Genomic DNA, 17,614 nt, shown 5'->3' on the forward strand with positions numbered 1-17,614 from the left:
CTCAAAAGAAGACATTTATGCAGCCAACAGACACATGAAAAAATGCTCATCATCACTGGCCATCAGAGAAATGCAAATCAAAACCACAATGAGATACCATCTCACACCAGTTAGAATGGCAATCATTAAAAAGTCAGGAAACAACAGGTGCTGGAGAGGATGTGGAGAAATAGGAACACTTTTGCACTATTGGTGGGACTGTAAACTAGTTCAACCATTGTGGAAGACAGTGTGGCGATTCCTCAAGGATCTAGAACTAGAAATACCATTAGATCCAGTCATCCCATTACTGGGTATATACCCAAAGGATTATAAATCATGCTGCTATAAAGACACATGCACACGTATGTTTATTGCAGCACTGTTCACAATCGCAAAGACTTGGAACTAACCCTAATGTCCATCAATGATAGACTGGATTAAGAAACTGTGGCACATATTCACCATGGAATACTATGCAGCTATAAAAAAGGATGAGTTCATGTCCTTTGTAGGGACATGGATGAAGCCGGAAACTGTCATTCTGAGCAAACTATCACAAGGACAGAAAAACAAACACCACATGTTCTCTCTCATAGGTGGGAATTGAACAATGAGGACACATGGACACAAGGAGGGTAATATCACACACTGGGGCCTCTTGTGGGGTGAGGGGAGCGGGGAGGGATAGCATTAGGAGATATACCTAATGTAAATGACGAGTTAATGGGTGCAGCACACCAACATGGCACATGTATATATATGTAACAAACCTGCACATTGTGCACATGTACCCTAGAACTTAAAGTATAAAAATAAAAAAAATCAATTGGTTGTAAATATGTGGGTTTATTTTTGGACTCTCTATTCTGTTCCACTGGTCAATGTGTCTGCTTTATGTCAGTACCATGCTGTTTTATTGCTATCACTTTGCAGAGTATTTTGAAGTCAGGTAATGTGATGTCACCAGTTTTAGTCTTTTTGCTCAAGATTGCTTTGGCTACTCTGGGTTTTTTGTGGTTTCATGTGAATTTTAGGATTGTTTTTCTATTTCTGTGAAAAATGTCATTGGAGTTTTGGTAGGGATTGCATTGAATCTATAGATCATGTTGGCTAGAATGAACATTTTAACAATATTAATTCTTCCAATCCACAAACACATTTCATATTGTTTTTTGGATCTTCTTCATCATTTTCATCAATGTTTCATAGTATTCAGAATACAGGTCTTTCGTCTCTATAATTAAAATTATTCCTAAGTATTTTATTTTTTGGTAGCTATCGTAAATGGGATCGTTTTCTTGATTTCTTTTTTGGCTAGTTCCTCATTAGTCAAAATCACACAAAATCATACTGATTTTTGTATGCTGATTTTGTAGGTTGCAACTTTACTGAATTTGTTTATTAGTTCAAATGATTTTGTTGGTGGAGTCTTTATGGTTTTCTGTATATATCACCCTGTTGTCTATAAGCAGGAACAATTTAATCTCCTTCTTTCAAATTCAGATGTGTTTTTTTCTGGTCTAATTGCTCTTGTAGGACTTCCAGTACTATAGAGAGTAAAGTAGTAAAAGGAGACATCCTTGTCTTGCTTCTGATTTTAGAGGAAAATCTTCCAGTTTTTTAACATTGAATGTAGTGTTACTGGTGGGTTTGTCATATGTGACCTTTATTGTGTTCAGGTACATTCTTTCTATATCTAATTTGTTGAGAATTTTTATCATGAAAGGATGTTGAATTTTGTCAAATGATTTTTCTGCATCTATTGAGATGATCATATGGTTTTTGTCTTTCATTCTGTTAATGTGATATCACATTTATTTATTGATTTTCCCATGTTGATCTAGCCTTGTTTTCCAGGGGTAAATCTCAGCTAGCCATTGTGTATAACCCTTTAATATGCTGTTTAATTCTATTAGCTAGGGTTTTCTGTTTGTTTGTTTGTTTTTTGAGACAGGGTATCACTTTGTCACCTAGGCTGGAGTGCCTCTCACTGCAGCTTCAACCTCCTGACTCAAGCAATCCTCCCACTTCAGCCCTCCAAGTAGCTGGAACTACAGGTGCATGCCACCATGCCTGGCTAATTTTTTGTATTCTTTGCAAAGACAGGGTTTCGCGGTGTTACCCAGGCTGGTCTCGAAATCCTGAGCTCAAGTAATCTGCCCATCTTGGCCTCTCAATTTGCTAGTATTTTATTGAGGATTCTTGCATTTATGTTCATCTGAGATATTGGCATGTAATTTTCCATTTTTGATATCAGGGTAAGGCTGGCCTTATAAATTGAGTTTGAAACTGCTCCCTCCTCTTCAATTTTTTGGAAGAATTAAGAAAAATTGTCCTTCAAAAATGAAGAGATAAATGCTTTCCCAAACAAAAGCTAAGCAAGTTCATTACCACTCAACCTCTTTTTCATGTGTGTAAGATTAATCTATGTCATAGATTCATTTCAATTACCTAGTTATTTATATATTTTGTGCCTATACAATCATGCATTACTTAACAATGGGATACATTCTGAAAAATGTGTCATTAGGCAATTTTGTCATTGTGAGAACATCATAGTATACTTACACAAGCCTAAATAGTATAGCACACTACACATCTAGGCTGTATGGTATAGCCTATTGCTCCTAGGCTACAAACCTGTACAGCATGTTACTATACTGAGTACTATAGAAAATTGTAACACAATAGTAAGTATGCATGTATCTAAACATATCTAATCATAGAAAAACATTTCTAAACAGTAAGAATATGCTGGGGGCAGGTGGTGCACACCTGTAATCGCAGCACTTTGGAAGCCTGAGGAGGGCAGATCACTTAAGTTCAGGAGTTCGAGAACAGCCTGGGCAACATGACGAAAACCTCTCTCTACAAATAAATGCAGAAATTAGCCAGGCATGGTGTCACGCATCTGTAGTCCCAGCTACTCAGGAGGCTGAGGTGGGAGGATAGCTTGAGCCCAGGAGGTCGACATTACAGTGAGCCAAGATCATGCCACTGCACTCCAACCTGGGCAACAGAATGAGACCCTGTCTCAAAATATATTTATATATGGTATAAAAGATAAAAAATGGCGCATCTATATAGAACACTTACCATAAATGAAGCTTATAGGACTAGAAGTTGTTCTGAGCATGTCAGTGAGTAAATGGTGAGTGAATGTGAAGGCCTAGAACATTACCGTACACTACTGTAGACTTTATAAACACTGTACACTTAGACTATACTACAGTTATTTTTGAAATGTTCTTGCTTTTATAACAAATTAACCTTAGCTTACTGTGAATGTTTATAAAGCTTACTTGATAAACTTTTTTAACTTTTGAACTCTTTTGTATTAACACAGCTTAAAACACAAGCTCATTGTACAAGTGTACAAAATATTTTCTTTCTTTATATTCTCACTCTGTAAGCTTTTTTATATTTAAAATTGTTTTCACTTTTTAAACTGCTTGTTAAAAACTAAGACACAAACACATGTATCAGCCTAGGCCTATACAGAGTCAGTATAGGTCTTCTACCTCCATATTTTGTCTCACTGGGAGGTCTTCAGGGGCAATAACACAGAAGAAGCTGTCATCTCCTATGATAACAATGCCTTCTTCTGGAATATCTCCAGAAGGACTTGCCTGAGGCTGTTTTACAGTTAACTTTTTCTATAAGTAGAATGAATACACTCTAAAATAACAACGAATTATCTCAGAATAGATATGCTTATTCTGACCTTCCAAGTTTGACTTGCATAACATTGTTGTCATCTATACTCATCTATATCACCCTAAGTTCATATTTTTTGATATGCACCTTGCAGGATGGCCTCAGCACTATGTGGATTGAGTAATTGGATTTGAACAAATGTATTAAATATCTCCATAGCTGGGAAACATGGGGACAATTTAACATTGGTTTCTGAAAATATTCATATATTTTGGAATACCAGGTTGCTCAAAACTCAGTTCTGATATGTTGTGTCTTTGATTTTTATCCCCAGTGGCAGTTTTTTAATTGGCCTTTTACCTGGATATAAAATAATAGTGCCTACCACCACCATCAAATTGACCTGGTGCTCTAATGCCAGTTGTACATGAAACACTTGCTGGCATGTCTTCATTGGCACTATAAAATGTGGCTACAAAGATAGGTTCTCAGAGTAAGAAGTCTACGTCGGTTAGGATTAACTTTGCCCCAGAACTCTGTTATAAGGCTCTCTCAAATGTGACTGTATGAATCTGGATGGGATGATGGACTCAGTTCTATCTGCTCAATGCCATTTTGCAGAGAAGCACCCTAATGTATAAGCTTTTTGTTCCCACCAAAATTCATATTAAGGCTTGGCCCCAGTGTGGCAATGTTGTCAAGTGGGACCTTTAAGAGGTGGGGCCTAATGGGAGGTGTATCATACTTTATTTTTTGTAGGGAACAAGCCATATTTAAACAATAGCAGGTAGACTTACTTTTTAAGTAAGTAATAAAAAATAAAGTATGATACATTTTTCTATGAAACTTTCTTTTCTGGTTCGTTCTGTTTCACATTTTACTTAAAATGATCAAAAAAAGAGGATGTTTAGGTCATTTACTGAGTCAAACTTCCTGATTCAAGCTTTCTCATTATAGCAGTTACAGTCTGTGAACTCCTAAGCACTAGTCAATAAAAGTCTATGAAAGTACAAAGCTTTATTATTCATTGTGAACTCCATTAAAAACTCAACCAGACAAGATGGCGCCGAAAGCGAAGAAGGAAGCTCCTGCCCCTCCTAAAGCCGAAGCCAAAGCGAAGGCTTTAAAGGCCAAGAAGGCAGTGTTGAAAGGTGTCCACAGCCACAAAAAAAAGAATATCCGCACGTCACCCACCTTCCGGCGGCCCAAGACACTGCGACTCCCGAGGCAGCCCAAATATCCTCGGAAGAGCGCCCCCAGGAGAAACAAGCTTGACCACTATGCTATCATCAAGTTTCCGCTGACCACTGAGTCTGCCATGAAGAAGATAGAAGACAACAACACACTTGTGTTCATTGTGGATGTTAAAGCCAACAAGCACCAGATTAAACAGGCTGTGAAGAAGCTCTATGACATTGATGTGGCCAAGGTCAACACCCTGATTCGGCCTGATGGAGAGAAAAAGGCGTATGTTCGACTGGCTCCTGATTATGACACTTTGGATGTTGCCAACAAAATTGGGATCATCTAAACTGAGTCCAACTGCCTAATTCTAAATATACATATATATATATCTTTTCAACATAAAAAAAAAAAACTCAACCAAACTTTACATTTTGTTCTCAGATGTCACTCCTGAATCTAAGATTAAAATTTTGAGTTTACTTTTCTCCCTGAAATGATATTTGCTTTAAGAAGCACTTAGGAACATTTCAAAATTTTGTTATATTATTCTTCAGACTTTCCTCAGCCTTCTGTAACCAGGAAGTCTGGCCCACTATTTTTCTCTGTAACGATATAAAGGAATTAGAGTAGAGGCTGGGGTCTCTGATGTGATTACAAAAGAGTCTCTTGTAAACTAAATAGCTGAAAAAGAAACTAAAGTTTCCTAGGTCAACCTGCTTTTGTTTAGGTCCAAATGAGGTTTGGTGAAGAAATTGGAAGGTAGAAGGTGAATAGACCTTATGCAGTCTCTAGGGTAGGAAAGAGGAAAGCATTTTCATATCATTATAGACTTTTCAAGTCTGGAATAATTAAGGAACCTTAAAGATTATCTACTCAAATCACCCATCTGATGCTAAAATATCCTTTATAACACCATCACAAACTATTTGTCTAGCCTCTGCTTAGACACCTACAACAACAGTTAATAAAGCCAATTCCAGTTTTCTCACATTGATTTAAAACCTTGGCTTCCACCAATTAATTCTAGTTCTATTTTATGAACTCATTCAGAAAGAGATTAACGCCTCTTCCTCAAATATTTGAAGACAGCTTTCATATCCTCCACAACATGGCATCACTAGGTTGAACACCCTTAGTTTCTTCGTGTGTTCCTCCTATGAGAGTGGTGGTGGTTAATAAATATTTGTAGAATGAGTCAATAAGTGGTTACTCTTCTTTGAATATATTTCATCTTGTCTACATAATTTCAAAAACTAATATTTATGAAGTACTTACTATGTGTTACTTGATTTAATCTTCACAGCAACCATATTATTATCTTTATTTTACAAGTGAGGAAACTGAGACATCAAGAGGTTAAGTCACATGCCTAAAGTCATAGATTTAGAAAAACGAAACTGGGCCGGGCACGGTGGCTCACACCTGTAATGCCAGCACTTTGGGAGTCCGAGGCAGGTGGATTGTGAGGTCAGGAGTTTGAGTCCAGCCTGGCCAAGATGGTGAAACCCCGTCTCTACTAAAAATACAACAATTAGCTGGGCACGGTGGCGGGCTCCTATGATCCCAGCTACTCAGGAGGCTGAGGCAGGAGAATCGCTTGAACCCGGGAGGTGGAGGTTGCAGTGAGCCAAGATCGCACCACTGCACTCTAGCCTGGGGGACAGAGCAAGATTCCATCTCAAAAAAAAAAAAAAAAGATAATGAAACTGGAATTTGATGTAGGGCAGGGTAATGACAATAAAGCTCATATTACACTATTCTCTGTTTTTAAAAGTGTAACTGGAAAATGAACACCAACACCTGAAGTGTGGAACAGAGTAAAGTATGACCAGCACCTCCATTTTCGATATTACATTTCTACTAACATAACCTAACATCAGATTAATGTTTGAAGGGACACTTAAACACTATTGGCACACATTCAGCTTACTCTTTTAAAGGGACAGCATTCTCAAACTGTACTCATGCCATTGGTTTTTTGAACGCAAGTACATGAACTTGTATTTTTCCTCTGCGAAATTCTTGTCTCTTGATTCAGTCAGTCTCTCTAACTCATCAATCTCTTTGACTTTGAATATTGCTGACTAATACAGTTATCATTCCTCCATGTTTGTGTTGACTGCAAAACAAATTAGCTAATCATACCTTCTATATCTTCTTGAGAAAACTGATGGGCAGAAAAAGTCTGCAGGAAGACCCCTGTGGCAAACCACTGGAAACTTCCTTCAAGGGTACCATCATTTCACTTTCACTTTCATCATCACCCTTTGAGTACAATCATTCAGCCAGTTGCCAATTCACCAGATTGGTTAAACAGTCAACCCATTCATTATTCACAATAGCTGAAAAGTAGAAGCAACCCAAGTATCCATCAACAGATGAATGCATAGGCAAAATGTGATATATGCACACAAAAAAATTCAGTCTTAGAAAATGTATGAAATTCTGATACATACTATAATATGAATGAACCTTGAAAACACGCCACGTGAAATAAGCCAATCACAAAAAGACACATATTGTATGATTCCACTTATATGACATACCTAGGTTAGTCAAATTCATAGAGACAGAATGTAGAATAGAGGTTACCAGGAGCGAGGGGAAGGAGGAAATAATAAGTTATTGTTTAATGGGTACAGATTTTCTGTTTGGATCAATGAAAAAGTTCTGGAAATGGAGACTGGTGATGGTTTCACAAAATTATGACTGTACTTAATGCCACTGAATTGTATGTGTTAAAATGGTAAATTTCATGTTTCGTGTATTTTAACATTTTTTAAAAGCCAGTCAACCCATATTTGTTCACTTGTCAAACAACCCTTGTCAAATGCCTTACTGAAGTCCAGAGCACTATACCTATGTTATATGATCAAGCAGTTTGGTAATCCAGTCAAATCTGCCTAAATTACCCTGCCAAAGAGAGAAATGAAATTATATATATATATATATATATATATATATATATATATATATATACACACACACACACACACACATATATATATATATAAAATTCCAATTGGTCCCTTTTCTATCCAGGTACTCAAAAGCATTTTAAATAATGCTTGCTAGAATCTTACTTGTGTCAACATCAAACATGTCTTTGGACAAAAATACTCTGTAGTATATTAAGTATCAAGCACCCAGCATTCATCATTCAAATCATTATTTTACATGTTAGGTATGTCGTCGTTTTACATGTGGGAAAAACTGAGTCTCAGAGAATTATTTATGTGACTTAACCAAAGTCACATAGTAGTAAGAGTCAGAGCCAGGATTCATCACATTGTTGTCTACTTCCAATGACTTCACATATTCCTCCAAGCTCTTTTGCCTACTTTCCCTCCTGTAAAGTATTTCTTTTCTCCACAATTCTTCAATCAGCAAAGAAAGGAACACAATAAGAGTTGAAGAATTAGATCCTTCTCTATGTCATCTATCAAACTGCATCATCAGCTCGAAGCACTAGGTATATATCTTTCCTAATATTCCTCCTCCTGCTGCTCTGAATATAAATTTCCTAAGAGTCTTTTTCAGTTTGCAGCATTTATTGCAAGTTTCAGATCTTTTAGAGCTCCTTGTCACTATTCAAAATTAGTTATGCCACCCTTTATGTATTTGCTTTTGCTTATATGTCCTTCCCTTTTTGTTTTCATTCACTCATTTTTTTTTTCAGTTAGCAAATGTTAACTGAGTACCATATGGGTTAGGCACTGAGAGTATGGTGGTTAGCATGATGAGCACCATTCCTGTCCTCATGGAGTTTATATCTAGTGAGAAAAACAGTTGAGAAGACACTTGGATTACAATGGAAAAAGTGCTATGATAAGGGTAAACCACTGAGTTCTGTGAAACCTTAGAGGAGGGAAACCTAATCTTAACCCTATTAAAGGTGCATGGTAGGACAAGTGAAGGGAGGTAAGGCAGGACCATGGAAATCTTCCAGGAAATAACACGTGAAGTGAATTTTAAAGGATTATTGTGAGGCTTGGAGGAGAGGTCAGGGAAAGCAATTCACACTAGAAGGGCCAAAATGTTCAAAGGCCAAGAAGTAAAAGAGAGTTGGATGACTTCAGGGAATATGAATAATGTGGTGTGGCTGAAATATAGGATGAAAGCAGAGGAGTACATTTGTTGGAGATGGAAAAAGTATGTAGATCACAATCGTGCAAAACCTCGTAAACTATACATAAACTATGCTAAGGTGATTGGACTTCATCCTGGAAGTTATAGGAAGTGTTTGATGATTTGAAGCAGGGAAGTAGCATGAAATGAGCGTCTTATTTTCTAGCCAATCTGAAAGCAGAGTGGAGAATGAATTGGGTGGGGATATGAAGAATGGAAGTGTCAAGACCAGCGAAGAAGATGCTATATGGGGTAGGAGGTTAAAACTTAAGAGAAAAATCTCTGAAAATCAAAGCAGAGTTTTCTAGTCTCCTGTTGCTGAGGAGGCAAAGAGCAGCATTAAGGACTCTCCAAGGGGAGAGCCCTGGTAAGCATTGCAGGCCCTGGAGGGGTCTGCTCTGGGAACAAGTGAGAAGCAAACCAGCCCAAACATTACCAAACTGCAACCAACCTTAACTAGCTAAGCCCCTGACTCGGATAAGATGATTGAGCACCAGAGCAAGGATTCATCACAATGTTGTCTACTTCCAACGACTTTATATTAGATTGGTGAAAAAGTTATTGCAGTTTTTGTCATTACTTTTAAATGGCAAAAACCACAGTTACTTTTGCACCAACCTCATATATTCCTCCAGGCTCCTTTGCCTTCTTCCACTCCTGCAAGACATTTCTCTTCTCCACAATTCTTCAATCAGATGAGGATAAGATGATTGATCACTCATTCTATCTGTCTAGCAGAGGAAAGCTCTAAGAAAAGGATGAACACTTTCTGAAGGAAAAGAACATGATCAGGAGTCAGAGTCTCTACAATGTTTAGATACAATGTCCAGCATTTAATTAAACATTACTAGGTAGGCCACAAGAAACAAAACTATAGAAATGGACCCGTAGGGAATCCAGAAATTTGAGTTAACAAAAACTTTAAAGTAAAGATTATTGATGTGTTGAAGAAAACAGAGAAAATTGATAAAATAGATAGTAAGTTGGAGAATTTCACCAGAGAACTGGAATCTATAAAAAAATAATCAAATAGCCGGGCAAGGTGGCTCACACCTGTAATCCCAGCACTTTGGGAGGCCGAGGCAGGCAGATCACCTGAGGTCAGGAGTCTAAGACCAGCCTGACCAACATGGAGAAATCCTATCTCGACTAAAAATATGAAAAAAAAAAAAAAAAAAAAAAAAAAAAAAAAGCCGGGCATGGTGGTGCATGCCTGTAATCCCAGTTACTCGGGAGGCTGAGGCAGGAGAATTGCTTGAACTTGGGAGGCGGAGGTTGCGGTGAGCCGAGATTGCGCTATTGCACTCCAGCCTGGGCAACAAGAGTGAAACTCTGTCTCAAAACATAAAGTAAAATAAAATAAAATTCTAGAATTGAAAATCAGTATTTGAAATTAAGAAATAAATATAAGCATTTAACAACAACATACACCTGGGAGAAGACAGAATTGGTGACCTGGAAGACAGTTAAATGCATAGCGCCCAAGTCAAAGCAAAGCAGAGAGAAAAAAGAATAAAAATTTTAAAAAGAACAAACAAACATGTGGGACACATTGCAAATGTCTAATATACATGTAATTTAAGGCCCAGAAGGAGAGGAAAAAGAACAAATGGGGCAGAAGTAATTTTGACGAGAAAATGGATGAATATTTCTCTAAACTGAGTAAAGATGTCCAAGAAATTCTGTGAACCACATACAGAATAAATACACATATACAAAAAGATACACATAGGCAGATCATTGTAAAACTGTTGAAGAGCAAAGACAAAATCTTAAAAGTGGCCCAAAGAAAAAGGACAAATTATCTTCAAAAAAGCAAAATAAGTTTTAAAGCTGACTTCTCCATTCCACCTTTTAGCATTTTAAAATCAACTCACTTAAAATCAGGGATACATTTATGATTATGCCTTTAGTTCTTCTCATTACAACTCCAACTGTCAACACAGTCACTTTCTTTCAGTGCTATCAATACTTCCATATTATCAACAGGTTCTTCAGAGTGAGGCACATACTCAGTGGGAGGCATTGCGGTATGACAGAAACAGCATGGTTCTGCCTCTAATGAGCTGTGTGACCTTGAGCAAGTTGGTTATCTTCTCTAAACCTCGGTGATGCTTCTCATCTGTAAAATGTAGATGGAATCCACCTGTTAGTGTTAGCGTGGCAATTATGTAAGAAATACTTTTAGCACAGTAGATATTATGATATAGGATGTCTATGAAGGCAGCCAATATCTTCTTTTTTGTTCTTTTTTAAAGACTTTTTTTTTTTTTTTTTTTGAGATGGAGTTTGGTTCTTGTTGCCCAGGCTGGAGTGCAAAGGTGCAGTCTCAGCTCACTGCAACCTCTGCCTCCAGGGTTCAAGCAATTCTCCTGCCTCAGCCTCCTGAGTAGCTTGGATCACAGTCATGAGCCACTACGCCCAGCTGATATTTCTTTTGTAGCTTTAGTAGAGACAGGGTTTCACCGTGTTGGCCAGGCTGGTCTTGAACTCCTGACCTAAGGTGATCCACCCACCTTGGCATCCCAAAGTGCTGGGATTACAGGCGTGAGCCACCCCGCCCAGCCAGCCTATTTTTTAAGAGCGGTTTTAGATTCACAGCAAAATTAAGGGGAAGGTAAAGAGATTTCCCATATATCCCTTACCCCCACACATGCACAGCCTCCCAATATCTTGTTTTAAGATGTAAAATTTTCAGCAGAGTAAGTAAACAGTTGACCAGATGCTTCACTTTCTGCAGAAAGAGAAGCAACTTCCACCATCTGATGATGAAGAGTATGATGGTGATCATGATGACTGTAACTACCATTTATTAGAGCATTCACTATGTGCCAATTTACCCTTATTTACTCTGAACAGCAGCCCTATAAAACATGAGCTATTATAATTCCACTCTACAACTCGGGAAACTGAGGCTTAAAGAAGTTAAGCGACATGCTTAGAGTGGCAGAGCCAAGATCCAATTCAATAGGTACCTGACCTGGAAGTTTGTGCTTGGATTGTTAGATGACCCCCACCACTTGCCTATGCCAGGCTGGCCATGGCCCTTGGCAAGTCTGTTCACACAGTCCATATGAAAGATCTGTGTTATACCCCACAGTGGCACCACTTCCATGCCTCCTTCCATTAGCCTGACTCAGTTTATTCCTTGGTTTCTTCACTTTGTGATCTTTGTACTTGCACATGAATGCCTCTGGAGTCCCAAAATATATTTCCCTGTGATTTTATCTTTTAATGTAGTTACCATTCCGCTGTATTTTGAACTTTCCTTTCTTCTCCACTTTGCACTTGTCTCAAAGGCATCTCAGTCCTTTCCCACAAGTTTCCAGTCTCCTTTAGTAACACTGTTTCAGTTTAGTAATTAAGATTCAATCATGCTGATTTCTAAGCTTCACTCTTTGATTCCATTCAAAGCACTCTTTTCATAGGGCAGGAAAGAGTTTCCAACAGGGGTCTAGAAGAGAGTAGGGAGTTTCCTTCTCTCTTGCTCTCTCTGCCCTCTTCTCTGCACCAAGGACTTTAGAGTTGGGATAGGAAAAAGTGAGTGGAAAGCAGACTGTCATTTTGTCTGACCATCTGTGGTGAGATTCTGCTCCCCTATTTATGGGTCATCATTACAGCAGAGTGGATAGTAATGATCCTCAGAATATATAATACACCCAGAGGAGATTCAAGATGTTCCGTTTGTGCTATAAGAAAACACTAGAACTTCTACCTATATTTCTTCTAATTCAAATAAAATTTTGAAAGTCAGCTTTACTAACGTTTAATGTGCATATCGACATCAAAACTTCCCCAAATCCATGTATCAGATGATCACACACAAGGCCTAGAGGATTCTTGAGTAAGAGGGAGAGTTCCACAAAGCAAACGGCTTGCCAGTAGTACTCTACCACACGCCTTGGTTTTTGCAATTTACCTGTGGAGGATTGCTATGGTTCAAAGATGGCGTCCCCTCCAAAATTCATGTTGAAACTTAATTCTCAATGCAACAATAGTAAGAGGTGTAGCCTTTGGGAAGTGATTAAGTCACGAGGCTCTGCTCTTATGAATGGGATTAGCACCCTTATGAAAGGGCTTGACGTTGAAGGGAGCATTCTTTTCCCCTTCCACCTTCCACCATGAGAGGATACAGATTTCCTCACCTCCAGAGGATGCAACAACAAGGCACCATCTTGGAAATGCAGATCAGTCCTTTAACAGACACTGAACCTGCCCATACCTTGATCTAGGAGTCCCAGACTCTAGAACTGTGAACAGACAAAGACAAGGGTTAAATGTATTCATGTATATTATCTAATTTTAGCTAAACCAATCCTAATATAATGTAAAAATGATTTGAACAGACCTTTAAAAAGAACCCATGGAGGGTGGGTGCAGTGGCTCGTACCTGTAATCCCAGCACTTTGGGAGGCCAAATTGGGCTGATCACTTGAGGTCAGGAGTTCAAGACCAGTCTGGCCAACATGGCAAAACCCTTTCTCTACTAAAAGTACAAAAGTGAGCTGGGCAAGGTGGTGTGGGCCTGTAGTCCCAGCTACTCTGGAGGTTGGGACAGGAGAATCACTTGAACGCGGGAGGCAGAGGTTGCAGTGAGCTGAGATTGCACCACTGCACTCCAGCCTGGGCAACAGCGTGAGACTCCATCTTATAAAAAAGAACCCATGAATTGAAATGAATGCTAATAACGTAAGCACAAACAAATGAGAAAATGGCAAAGCAAATGTTTCTCATTCTCCCAGTATAAGCGCTTCTTCATCTCTATTTCCTGGTGAAGACTGAAATACTGTAATTAGATATGAAAAAGTCAGCTAAAAGTTTTTTTTTTTTTTTTGAAACAAGAGTTTCACTCTGTTGCCCAGGCTGGAGTACAGTGGCATGATACAGGCTCACTGCAACCTCCACCTCCCAGGTTCAAGTAATTCTCCTGCCTCAGCCTCTCAAGTAGCTGGGATTACAGGTGGGCACAACCATGCCTGGCTGATTTTTTTAATTTTTAGCAGAGACGGGGTTTCACCATGTTGGCCAGGCTTGTCTTGAACTCATGGCCTCAAGCAATCCTCCTGCCTCAGCCTCCCAAAGTCCTGGGATTACAGGCGTGAGCCACCATGCCTGGCCCAAAAGTCTTTCTAATTATCAAGAAGACTATTAGAAATATGGATTTACATTCACATTTTTTGTCTAGTTTGCTTTACTATGCAGTGTTATTCTATACACTTCAGTATAAATAGTTGAAACATAAGCATCTCTCCTGATCCAATTATGTTGCCTGTTCCCTTTATTCTTTGATACAATATAAAGAGATAGAGGGGCCGGGCATGACGACTCACTCCTATAATCCCAGCACTTTGGGAGGCTGAGGTGGGAGAATTGCTTGAGCCCAGGAGTTTGACACCAGACTGGGCGATGTAGTGAGATCTTGTCTCACTATGTTTTTTTTATTATTATTATACTTTAAGTACTGGGGTACCTGTGCAGAACGTGCAGGTTTGTTACATAGGTATACACGTGCCATGGTAGTTTGCTGTACCCATCAACCCGTCATCTACATTAGGTATCTCTCCCAGTGCTATCCCTCCCCTACCCCTCTACCTCCCAACAGGCCCTGGTGTGTGATCTTCCCCTCCCTGTGTCCATGTGTTCTCATTGTTCAACTCCCACTTATGAGTGAGAACATGCGGTGTTTGATTTTCTGTTGTTTGCTGAGAATGATGGTTTCCAGCTTCATCCATGTCCCTGCAAAGGACATGAACTCATCCTTTTTTTATGGCTGCATAGTATTCCATGGTGTATATGTGCCACATTTTCTTTATCCAGTCTATCATTGATGGGCATTTGGGTCGGTTCCAAGTCTTTGCTATTGTGAACAGTGCCACAGTAAACATACATGTGCATGTGTCTTTATAGTAGAATGATTTATAATCCTTTGGGTATATACCCAGTAATGGGGTTGCTGGGTCAAATGGTATTTCTGGTTCTAAATCCTTGAGGAATCGCCACACTGTCTTCCACAATGGTTGAACTAATTTACACTCCCACCAACAGTGTAAAAGTGTTCCTATTTCTCCACATCCTCTCCAGCATCTGTTGTGTTCTGACTTTTTAATGATCGCCATTCTAACTAGCAGTCTCACTATATTTTTTAAAAATTAGCCAAGTGTGGTGGTGCATGCCTGTATTCCCAGCCACTCTGGAGGCTGAGGTGGGAGAATTACTTGAGCTCGGGAAATGGAGGTTGCAGTGAGCCGAGATTGAGTCACTGTACTTCAACCTGGGTGACAGAGCAAGACCCTGTCTAAAAAAAAAATCAAAATCAAAAGAAATAGATGGAGAAAAAGAAGGATTCCAAAATAATTTCAAAGTTTTGATCCTGGATGATTGGAACAGTTAGGATGTAGAAAGTTGAGAACACAATGCTAGATAATGTTGCTTTTGGGCAAGTTAAGACTGAGGTCAAAAGAAGATGTTTCTGAAAAGCCTCAGTAATGCACACACACATGCACAAACACACACACATACAATAGTGCATATAGAGATATATACTTAAAGAGTTCCACTTTGAAGAACTTGAAAAAGTAGATTTGTAAATTAAAATTTCTATAAATGGAAGCGTATTGCCACAGAATGCTAAAGCAATGTACTATATGAGACTTTTTATAAAAATATGGATATTAAATGTTGAGTGCATTTGTAACTAATAACACATTTGGAGTGAAAAGTGTCAGTTCTAAAGTGGTAGTACATAAAACAGTGTAAGCACCATGCCATTTTAGTCACACATTTTGCAAATAAAACTTTTTATTTATTTTATTTATTAATTTTTTTTGAGACAGAGTTTTGGCTCTTGTTGCCTAGGCTAGAGTGCAATGGTGCAATCTCGGCTCACTGCAACCTCCACCTTCCGGGTTCAAGCAATTCTCCTGCCTCAGCCTCCTGAGTAGCTGGGATTACAGGTACCCGCCATCACGCCTGGCTAATTTTTGTATTTTTAGTAGACTCTACTAAACATGGTGGTTTAGTAGAGTCTACTAAACATGGTTTCACCATGTTGGCCAGGCTGGTCTCGAACTTCTGACCTCAGGTGATTCGCCCACCTCAGCCTCCCAAAGTGCTGGGATTACAGGTGTGACCCACTGCGCCCGGCCAAAACATTATTTTTAAAACATGATTTCTCAACAGAAACAATGGTAGAGGAAACACAAAGTAATGGCACTGTTACAGTGTGAAAAAATGACTGCAAAATCACAAGTCCATAACCAGTGAAAATACTCTTTAAAAATAAAGGTACCATAAAGACATTTTGGGCAAACAAAATCTGAATGAATTTATAGTTAGCTAGCCTGAACTGAGTGGAGTTCTTCAAGCAAAAGGGAACTAATCCCAGATAGACAATAAAAAATGCAGGAATGAATGAGGAGCAATGGACAGATAAACATGTGGGTAAAAAGAAATCAATTTGATTGTAGATAGCAGTAATAGTAAACTTTCATAGAATTAAAATGCATGATAACACTATGGAATTTGGATGGGGTTCATCCCAATCCCTAATTTCAGGGTTGGGCATGCAATACTGACCTGGCCAATAAAATACCATGATGACTGGTTAAGCGAGGGGTATATGACCAAAGATGATGCCATAAGAACCAGCAAGTACCAGCCCTAAAATTAATCAAAAGTATCATGATGTAAGCATTCTTTTTTCACTGGGGTTGCTAAACAGCAGGATGTAAGCCTTGAGATTCCAAGCTATCTTAATGTAACAGTGAGATGGCTTATCTGAAATGAATCCAGAACAGAAGAAAGCAGAGATAATAGATGGAGAGAGATTGATATTGGATTTAAGTTCCTGGATCCAGCCATATCTGAACCTAGTCCTACCTCTGAAATTTGCAAGTGTATGTGTCAACTTCTTTCTTTCTTTTTTAACAGTGAACACAATAATGGAAAATGAGGGTGTAATTGGAGTTAAAGAGCTTTTGGATTAAAATATTATTGGGAAAGTGGGAAAAAATAATTAGTATTAGGCCCCAGTAAGTCAAAGATGCATGTGTAATCTCTAAGGTAACCACTAAAAAGTAAAAAAAAAAAAAAAGTACAACCAACCAAGCTAATAGAATAGAAAACTTGAATAACAACGATAAAAGATTAATCTAAAAGAAAATGAAAAAGAAAAGTGAAGGAAACATAAAATAGTATGATCAAACAGAAAAATATGTGGGAGTTGGCCGGGCACGGTTGCTCACGCCTGCAATCCCAGCACTTTGGGAGGCTGAGGCAGGCAGATCATGAGGTCAGAGGATTCAGACCATCCTGGCTAACATGGTGAAACCCCGTCTCTACTAAAAACACAAAAAAATTAGCCGGGCGTGGTGGCAGATGCCTGTAGTCCCAGCTACTTGGGAGGTTGATGCGGGAGAATGGCGTGAACCCAGGAGTCGGAGCTTGCGGTGAGCGAAATCGAGCCACTGCACTCCAGCTTGGGCGACAGAGCGAGACTCCGTCTCAAAAAAAAAAAAAAAAAAAAAGAAAGAAAAGAAAAAGAAAAATACGTAGGAGTTAAAAACCCCAAATATATTGCTAATTAAAAGTAAATGACTGGTGATGAAAATGTTCTAATGTTGATTGTGGTGATGCTTGCATAACTCAGTGACTATACTAAAAG

The 17,614-nt window shown here is 38.8% G+C and overlaps 1 pseudogene; it reads left to right on the forward strand.

Moving 5' to 3' along the window:
* Positions 1–4,694: 4,694 nt before the first annotated feature.
* Positions 4,695–5,237, forward strand: LOC102140128 (large ribosomal subunit protein uL23 pseudogene; annotated as a pseudogene).
* The last annotated feature ends 12,377 nt before the right edge of the window (positions 5,238–17,614 follow it).

Source organism: Macaca fascicularis, chromosome X (assembly GCF_037993035.2).
Source record: "Macaca fascicularis isolate 582-1 chromosome X, T2T-MFA8v1.1".
Classification (NCBI taxonomy): Eukaryota; Metazoa; Chordata; class Mammalia; order Primates; family Cercopithecidae; genus Macaca; species Macaca fascicularis.